This window comes from Saimiri boliviensis, chromosome 2 (assembly GCF_048565385.1).
Source record: "Saimiri boliviensis isolate mSaiBol1 chromosome 2, mSaiBol1.pri, whole genome shotgun sequence".
NCBI lineage: Eukaryota > Metazoa > Chordata > Mammalia > Primates > Cebidae > Saimiri > Saimiri boliviensis.
In genome coordinates, this window is record NC_133450.1 from 235,895,238 (window position 1) to 235,905,309 (window position 10,072).

Genomic DNA, 10,072 nt, shown 5'->3' on the forward strand with positions numbered 1-10,072 from the left:
CGCGCCCTTATATAGGCTGGAGGGTGCTGCGCCGCCAGCTGGCGCGAGGCTGCGCGCCTATTGGCCGGCACCCGCTTTCTGATGTAAATGAGGCGGCGAGCCGGCGGCTCGTGCCAGAAGGCCACGTGGGGAGGGGCGCGGGGGATGACAAAGCCTCAAATCTGCCGCTTTTGTTGGGGTGTTACCAGGCAGACTAGAGCCTGCAGATTTCATCTCGCCTGCCTTTTTTTTTTTTTTTTGAAGTCTTTAAAAGGAAAAAGTAAAAAAAAAAAAAAAAAAAAAAAAAAGAGCAAAAAAAAACCAACCCACAAAAACCTTGTTTGCTAATATGATGCAGCAATTTGCGAAAAGCACCTTTATAGCATCAAAAGGAATTTTTTTTGCATTTATTTTTATTGCTACCTTTCTATTTGTTTCTTTCCTTTAATTTGAAATTTATGAGACTGTTGCATGGGAGCCAGAAATTAAGGTAAAAACAGGTAGTGCCAGTTAGGGGCTTGCAAAAGGCAGTGGGCACAGACCCCTACAGCTGACCACTGGCGTCCCGAGCGCGCCGGTGATCCCTCCCACGCACACTCAATGTATACATTGAGTTGTCGCTGGAAGCTCCTACCCCACCTCCCCGCCCTTGGCCGAGCGCGGCGGGGCGCCGGAGAGGGGGGCGGGCGGGGGCGAGCAGATTGCGGCCGGCGCACGCCGCTCGTTTGCATTTCTATGGAGGGCGCACAATAGCAGTGGTCTGGCGTGTGGCGGTTTGCAGTAGGGACAATCGAGGCTTTCTCTTCATAGCAGCACTGTCCACCTGCTGCCGGGTGGGGTGGGCAGGCCCCCGCCGCGCGTGGGGGTCGCCGGGCTGCCCGGCGCGTGGGGTCGAGGCTGCGTGCCGCTCCGTGGTCCCTGAGTGCGCGCCCCTGTATTGGCCCTGCTACATGTAATTCCCTTCCACCCGTTTCTTGCACGGGTGCCCAGCAGCCGCGCGAGTTGGGAAAGACTGGGAACTGGTTCGCGGTCTACATGGCTGGACGCCCTCTGGCCGGGACCCCGCGGCCAGAATCTCTTTCCCGGGGCGCCATCTACAGGCAAGTTCGAAAGATCCTAAAACCCCATTTCTCCTTCCCTCTCCCAACACACACGCACACCCTTCCATTGGGCTGGCGCCGGGGGAAGAGCGGTGGGTGGGGGGTGGGGGGCGGCCACGGAGCTGCCCGGCCAGGCCCGCTGAGCCCTGTCCAACATTAGTAGGAACCCGAGTAAGGGCTGCAAAACGCATCCAAAGTGGCGCTGCAGTAACTCTGGGGAGTAGAGGGCGAAAGGAGATTCCCATCCAGTGCTGATGGAATAAGAGCCTGTTTGTCTTACGCTGTGTTGAAATATTTTAATTACTTAAATACGCATATGTAAAAAGCCTTTTTTTTCCGGCAATAGAGTAAGTCTGGAAGAAATCTTGGGAGTTTAACAGGCTAGAGGTTGCTGTCGCTTGACCATACACGCTGGCATTTTCAGAGGGTTCACCCACTGAGCGCAGCACTTTTGGTGTCTGTACCTCTCTGAGCTACGTGGATGGGCGCTCCAGGGGTCACCTCATTGCTCCCCTTTCTGGGGTGAGGCCTGGGAAACTGGCTGGGAGAGTGGCGGGCCGGGTGGATTCGATGGAAACCCTAGCCCTACAGCAAGACCGGGGCGATAATGGGCAAGTAAACAACGGCCAGGCTTTGTTCCTTTCTTTCGGGCTTTCTTCTCTGGGTGATGGATGTACAAGGTACTTCTGAACTTGTGGGGAAGTTTTCATTCTGCGCTTGCGGGCAGACACTTTTGCCAAAGTGAGAAGCTGGCTTCTTGCGCCTCCCAGCGGCTTCCCGGCGGAGGGCTTTCCAGGATTTTAAGAAGGAAGAGCTTGCTCTAGCATTTCTGAACTCCAGTGGGTGTTTCGTAAGGACGGGGAGTGGGGTGGTCGGGGGGAATGGGAGGGAGCGGGGCCAGGCGACATTTTGCCCCGTTTGTTCGCTAGTTTCTTTTCTTTCTATCTTGGTGTATAAAATGATTATATGCCTTGATTGGATAAAATATGTTAGTTTTAAGTGATTAGAATACAAGTATTACTCTTAAAACTATTAAACATAGTTTAATATGTACCTGTGTTCCCAGGAAAATGGGAAGATTCTTAAATGTATCAGTTCCAGGTCCCCAGGCCATGCTGGAAATAAGACTTACTTAGCAGGCTAACACCCCACCCCTCCAATTCATAACACTGGAACTCTGCCCACATGCCAGGCAAGAGAAAACAAGGGCTGGACCTGAAGCCTCAGCCCCTCCTCCCAGAGGAAAGCCACTACTGGATACTCCTGGCTTTGGGTTGGGGGCGGGTGCATTTCCCGTCCCTCCCGAGCCAGCCTGGATCAGGAAGGATGATTGACAACCCCCTGGGGCTGTTCTACTCTGCTCACATTTTTAAGGTATTCAGTTTCAGGAAACTGCCTTTTTGACATAGGATACAGCCTCACTTTGCTTTATTAGGTCAGTCCCAATGGCCCCAAAGTCCCCATCTCAATTAGAGAAGAACCATTTTGTCTGCAGGCAAAGGTGGCCTTCCAGCAGACCCACCACCACTCTTCAGTTCAGACACATGCTGAAGCTTCTGGGCCTGGGATGCCCCCATGTTGGGGAGCGGGCGGTGCCCACTAAGGTTTGATGATGCAGACTGTCCCACTACACAGCTTTGTGGCCACAGCTCTCCCAAACTGCATGCAGCAAGGGGCTTGGCCTGCTCTGTGCTTCAAGTCACAGGTGGCTGAGATGTCCTGAGCTTCCTATGAGTGCACCCCTAAACCTTCCCCTAAGCCTCTATAATGCAGGTGATGGTGACTTGCTTAAAGGGAAATCCTCAGAGGTGCTCTGTTTTAAAACCTTTTTGGAAATGTTTATAGTTGAACTGTTTTTATTAACACATTCTCTGAAATGTGCTTGTAACTCTTTCATGGCTTAACCAGGTCATTGATGGACTGATACCTTTCATTTGGGTACAGAAGGAGGGTGAGATTTAAGTAAGCAGTAAGCTTATAGACATTTCTTACTGTATTTTCACAAGTTACTTATGTGTGGAGAGTGCACAACATTGTCATTAACTAGCAGGTGTATGCCCTTATCCTACCCAAGCAATGTGCCAGAAGCCACTGCAGCTCCACCAGAGGCTGTGGACTGCAAGCTAGCCTCACACTAGCCCCATGCAGATTGCAGGTAGGATTTCTTTGGCCTATGAGGTATCTTAGGCAAAGTCAAATTCACTGCCACCTTTCCAAGTTAGCTGCATTCATAGAAACACCTGGATTTCTAGCTTCTGTTGGAAAATGGGAAGATTTGGCCATCATGTGCCTAGAGTCCCCTCCCCACTTTGGTAACCTTCAGCAGGGGTCAGGGGCACTGGGATCTGGCACTGGGCACTGCTCTCCCTTTCACCACAGTCCCCACCAGAGGCCAGCTGAGGACACCCAGCTGCTTTGTTCATTTGCATCACCTTCCTGTCGCCTGCAGACATTTGCGCTTGCAATCAAGAAACTGAACTTGGAAGCACAGAGTAAAGGGACCAAGTTCCTAAAGATGAAGCCAAAAACGTCAAGCCCCATTTGTGCCTCAGCTGGTGCAGGACAGTGTCCTATGTCAGCAGCGGGCTCTTGGAGCACTCTGGGCTTCCTTTCCAAACAGACTCACGTTGCCCTCACTATTCCCCTCATCCAGCCCCTTCTCCAGCCGGAACAAGTCTCTTCGGGGTCCTGTGTTGAGTTTTCTCTGCTCCAAAAAACTCTTGAATGATAGGGGGCAGCAGTAAGTCAGTGTCAATCATTAACTCAAAAAAGAAACCAAGTTTTCATGCAGACACATAAAAACTATTACTTAAAACCCAGCGGGGGCATCTCAGATGCCTTCCAGCATCTGAAGGACACCATTGCTTTGGCCCTCATCACCACCACGCCCTCCTCCTTCCCCAGGGTGAAGCGCGGATCTGCACACAGGGAGGCTTCAGATGACGACTGAAACAAGGAACAGGAAGCTGAGAAAGGAAGACACCTCCCACACACACCTAGCAAAAGCTGGATGTTTCTGGTCAGTCATCCTATGGAAAGACTTTCTGGAAGGAGCAATTATTCTTGGGTGAGCACTTGCATAGCATGAGAGAGGTTAACATTAGCCCAGGGAAGTCCTTCAAAGTAACTGGGGAGGAAGGATACATTATTTATGCGTTTGTTCCTTTCACCATCAACAGTAAGAAATGATTCATGGCACCTGTCACAGTCCTAGGTAGTAACAGTCATCAGCCCACACTGTAGCTGAAAACCCCTGAGAAGCCACAGATGTGCAGTCTTCCCAGCCTGACTGAGCACCCAAGTCTTCTGAACCTGGGTTTTCCAACCTAGGAAATAAACATAGTGCCCTTTACCCCTCATGAACCTCACCGGGGTCTTAGAAGGTTGCTCCTGGTCAACCATTTGGCCCACAGATGGGTTGAGTTTGGTGGACAGTGTCCCGAAAGACTCAGAAATTCAGGTCTGACCTGCTCATTCATGTAGGGGAGAGTTGATGGCACACATCCTCTCTGTCACCATATGCATGTCCCAAATGTCACATTAGGCCCTGCTGGCACGTGTATGCCCTGCCTGGCGTTTGCAGACACTTGGGTTGGCAGTAAACTTTCTTTTCTAACAGATTTCTGAAAATGTTCACATGTAGATATAATAGAGTAACAGAACCATAGAACTTCCAAAGTAAAGCTTTCCTTCTTTTGTGTTCCAGAACCTGAAAGGTATTAACAACCTCCAGAAGGCACTATGACATTGGAGTTTGGACTGTGTGGAGCAGAACTCGAAGCTGGGCTTAGCTGCTTGTTGACTTTGACCTTGAGCAAAAAGTTAGCAGATGATTTAAAGTGTAAGGTAAAAAGAATTCATGCTTGTTAACCCATTAAACGCTTGTTAGTTAAGCTCTCTAAAAAAAAAAAAAAAAAAAAAAAAAAAAGCCATTCAAAAATGTGTATGACAAGCAAATATTTGTTGCAGTGTTTCTTAAAATAATGAAAAATTAGAAACCATTATAAGGGGCTAGTGCTAAATCATGGTGTACCCATAAATGAAACATTATGCGTCCATAAAAAGGGGTTCCAAAGAGTAGTTCCTGGCTTGATGTAATATGAAAAAAGCAAAATACGAAATTGTGCGATTCTAATTTTGCAAAAACTTTCAGCGTACACGACTATCACTGAATAAAATCACAAAGTAGAAAGTGGTGATTATATCTTGGAGTGATGAGATTGTAGGTGATTTTTAATTTTCTTTCCTAAGTTTTTCTGCAATTAAACATTCAGCAGTTCAATCTTATTTAATACAAATATCTAAAACTTCTCAAATGGAGTAACTTCGGCGTTTGACCTCCTTGGCCTGATTGCTGCAGAGGTTATTGCACGGTGACCTTTGACCATACGGTCAGAGATCCAGAAGCCAGACGTCCGCGGGGCTTTGCTCCTGAGAGGGAGCTCCCAGACTGCGACCTTTGATTCCCGCACGCGTCCTCTTGCCATTTGATGCCAGTCTACTCCTGTGACTAAGTGAAAATCGTCATAACTGTACTCGGACGTTAACTCTGGCCCGACTGGGAGGGAATGTGCCAGCAACATGCTGGAGGCAGGGAAGATGGCCAGCGGCCTTGTCAGGAACAAGCACCCTGGACGGCACCTTTCCGGAGACATGCGGTTCCTGGGACCTTTGGGGAGTCCTCTGTGCATGCCAGGGCAAGCAGCAATGGAAGGAATTATCTTCCACTTCCTTCTTGGTGAAAATGTCTATTTTCCAGAAATGAATTACAGCAATAAATTATGAAAATTGTTTCCATTGTCTACAAAACACAGCAAGGAATTCTAAAATTTGCAAACCTGTCATGTACCCAACCTGTGTTTGAGATGCTAAGGTATGATTTAATTTCTCAGTGTTTGGATTTTGTCTGTTTGAGTAGGGTGGGGCCCTCCTTGAGTATACTATTATTAGTAGTATTGTTACCATTTTATTTACCAGATTTTTCCAGGACTTGCTGTGCACCAGGCACTGTTCCAAGCACTTTGAAAATATCATCTAATTCTCATAACAAACTTGCTATGTAGGTGTTCTTATCACCATTTTAGGCATGAGGAATCTTGGGCACAGAGAGGTTGAACAACCTGCTCAAGGTCACACAGCCAGGAGGTGTCAAAGCTGGGTGTTCGGAACTCCTCTCAGAGGCAAGAGGGAACAGATGAACTGCACTGTGAGACCTTTTCTTAAGCCTTTAGAACAAACCATTTGCCCACCAAGGACAAGGCGAGCATCCAGGTGAAAAGGAGGTTTCAAAACCATTTTTGGTTCTGCTTAGGAACGTGACTCCTGCAGTGCCTGTCCTGATATCATGGTTGCAGGGTGACATCTTGTGGTCAAAAAGAATATTGCTTCCAGCCCTAAAAAGCTTGTACACTTCAGCTGGTCTAAACCCTTCCAGACCTACAAGCACTGCCCCTTGAGCGTGTTTCTGGTGAAGCCATGGGTTCTCATCACACATTAAGGTTAACATCCAGAAGCAACAGACCCTGGTGGCAGTGGGTTCGGATCCCACTGTGCCACCGCTGGGCAGCCCCTGAGAAGCCAGGCTGGCTCAGAGGATGGTGCAGTTTGGTAGTCACGGGCAATGCGAACCACCATCACCAAGGAGAACAGACCTAACCTTCAGGGAGGCTTCATGTGTCAGCTGTAATGTCCATTCCCAATTCACAGATGGGAGCACTCAGTTTCAGGGAGATTAACGCCGTGCCCAGGTTACAGAGCCGATGACAGAGCTGGGCTTCTAGCTAGCATGTGCCAGACCTGCAGCCTCATGTTCATCAGGCCACACCACGGGCAGGACATTGGCTCTCAGCTGAAAGTTGCCCTGGGGCACAGACTCTTGTGTAATTCAGCTATGCTTGGCAGGGTGTACACCCTCCTTTTCTTACAAAATCAGGAATGCTCTGAATCTTCTATGGTCTAGGGTTCTGAATTCCCCTCATCAGCCACATGATATGAAGTATATAGGTCATTATTTTCTTACTCACAAACCCACAGGCAAATTTAAACTTGAAAGGGACCCAAAGGTGACTTCCTCTGAAACCCTGTCTAATTTCCCAATCTCTTCAGCAGCCCCTGACATGAAGAGCCTGCCATGGGTGAAATCCCACAGGTGGCATGACAGCGATCCCAGATGAGTTGAACCCCACTTGCTGGTGCGTTTCCCACGCACCCAACACTGCCCGCGTTACCCTCTCAGAAGGAACAGCAATTGCAGATCCTTCGTCTCCAAAGCACGCGGGTGCACCCTGAGGATACCCGTGGACCCGTCCAGGGCCAGCAGCCTCAGCTTCCCCTGGGAGCTAATTAGCCTCACGGAATCTGAATCTGCCTTTTCACAAGATCCCAGGGTAATTAATGCATGCACACAAGTGCATGGTCGTTCGTTCGCCAAAAGGTGCAAGGTATAGGGTAGATGGGAGGCGCCGTTTCAGAATGCAAGGGGCAGGATGGTGTGAGGCCCCCAGGGGAAGCCACTGTCAGGCAAGGGAAGATGTGAGAAATAAAGACTAGATGCAGAAGCTTGAGGCTCATAACGGTCACGGCCACTCTTCAGATTACCTCTGAATCTGAGAACAGGTGAGGGGCAGGCTGCACATGAGCCCTCGGCTCTGCTCTCTGCTGATCCACAGTAATGGCATTTTGACTTTGCACGGGGAGTTCCAGCTAGAGACTGCATTCCCAGTCTCTCTTACTGCGTGGGATGGTCTTGGGCCCCAGTTCCTGTACATCCCTTGCTCTAACAGAAGTTCTTTGCCAATCAACGGGTTCCTTCTCCACTTTGCTGTTGTGATTCAATCATGCGGTCACAGGGGAAAGGGCCTGGGGTCCTGCATGGCTGTGTGGAGCCGAGCCTCCTTGCCAGCCCGTACACTCTATTGTGTCGATAGACAAGACACAATCTCTGTCTTAAGCCTCTGTATTTTGGAGGTCTTTTTTAAATTTTTAATTTTGACAAAGCTTCAAATATAGAAAAATTATAGAAATAGTAAAGCAAAGTATTCCCACATAGTACCCTTCCCCGAATTCCCCCATTTTACTCTATTTGTTTCAGCCTTCTCTCTCTCCTTCAAGCATACATATGATTTCCTGAACCATTTGAGAGTAAGATACAGATATGATGCCTCTTTACCACTAGATACTTCAATGTGTATTTCCTAAAAACAAGAATATTATCCTAAATCTGTACACCGTAGTAAAATAATGAAATTCAGGAAGTTAATATTGATGTAATTAATATACAGACCATATTGAGATTTTTATCATTGTTTCAGTGATGTCCTCTGCAGCAAAAGAAAGCCCAGGGTCACAGGCCCATTCAGCAGTCATGTCCCTGTCATCTCCCTGAATCCAAAACCATTCCTGAGTCTTGCTTTACGACAGTAACATTTCATGGCATTGACATGTTTTTAAGAGTTCAGGCCTGTTAATGGCACAGACTCCTCTCTGCCTCCACTCCCTACCCTGCTGGGGCTTGGCGGCTGTTTCCTCCTGATTCGATTCAGGGGATGAGCCTTTAACGGGGCCATCACAGTGGCGATGCCGTGTCCTCCTGGACATGTTGTATCAGGATCACATGTTTTGACTTGTCCTCTGATTCTTGATTGTCATGGGGTGTCCTGTGGCTACTGGTTGCCATAGGGTGATGATCATTTGACCAAGGTGGTGTCTGTCAGATTTCTCCTGCCGAAAGTCACTATTCTGCCCTTTGGAATCAGTGAGTGTTTGCAGGAAGATGTCAGAGGTCATCGGAGCAGGGTGGCTGCAGTCACCAGTGTCCATGCTCTGTTAGCACTGGAGCAAGCTCGGCAGCAAACCTGGGCTCTTTCGCTTATCAAGAGTTGTGGAGTATATACATTCACAGCACTCCCCGATATCTTGAGTAGATGGGAAATTTTTATTAGTTCACCCCAAATCCACATTAAACTGTAATATTAATTTTTTTAAAAGAAAAACAGCCCAGAAGACAGCCTGGATGGTGCATTTCCATTTTACTGAAGAGTCTACAGCAAGCAATAGTTTGTGACTGAGCGGACGGCGGGCTGCTCTGTTCACTCTCAGTTCACTCTGGACCGGACAGCTCCACCTGGCCCTCCGGCTTGTAGTCTCAGGCTGGATCCCACCGCTGCTGCTTTTCCCCCAGGATAACTGATTTAAGCAGCCATCCTACCCGGAGAGGCTCACCCTTCTCATGGAGGTGTGTACGTCCCGGCCCCTGCCTTGCTCCAGGATGCAACAGGAGCTAATTTCAATGACGAAGAGGGTGGCAACCCTGTCAGAGCGGGTGCCCTGTACCTGGGTTTCAGCCGGGCAGCTCCCCCATGCTCTCCGAGCTCCATCCACCTCTATTCCCCAGCTTGCCTGTGCTCCTGCTGGCCACTGGCTTAGGGCATCTCCCTGCCCCACCCTTCAGGACCTACCCGGAGGCCACCAGGAGGCTGCCTACGGCCAACATGCCCTAAGGGGAGAGTCTTGGATCACAGGTGGTGCTTCCTGCCCTTTGCCGCTCCTGGATAGTGGTGGTCACAGCCTTCATCACAAGGCTGTCCTGCCAGGCCTTTGAGTCGCTCACAGAGTCCCAGATCATCGGATACACTGTCCCCAGGAGAAGGGGGCTGGTGAGCAAGGACAGTGTCTGTCTCACTCCAGCTGGGAATGAATCCCTTCTGTACAAAGAGACAAGGATCCCTGCTTCAGGGATCTGGGACCACTAGCAAATGACAGGCCAGATCCAGGAAAGGGAAGGAGGAAGGATGGAAAGAGGAATCGGCAAGGAGGGGGACATGCTGGGCCACGGCGGGGGTGGGGGGGGACATGCTGGGCCACGGTGGGGGTGGGGGGGACATGCTGGGCCACGGTGGGGGTGGGGGGGACATGCTGGGCCACGGTGGGGGTGGGGGGGACATGCTGGGCCACGGCGGGGGTGGGGGGGACATGCTGGGCCCCGGCGGGGGTGG

At 49.8% G+C, this 10,072-nt stretch overlaps 1 long non-coding RNA gene across 1 annotated transcript; it reads left to right on the plus strand.

Moving 5' to 3' along the window:
* Window positions 1-38: 38 nt before the first annotated feature.
* LOC141583796 (uncharacterized) lies at window positions 39-5,850 on the plus strand. Its single transcript, XR_012516692.1, has 3 exons — window positions 39-469; window positions 3,984-4,146; window positions 4,786-5,850. It is a non-coding gene; the product is annotated as an uncharacterized LOC141583796 (long non-coding RNA).
* The last annotated feature ends 4,222 nt before the right edge of the window (window positions 5,851-10,072 follow it).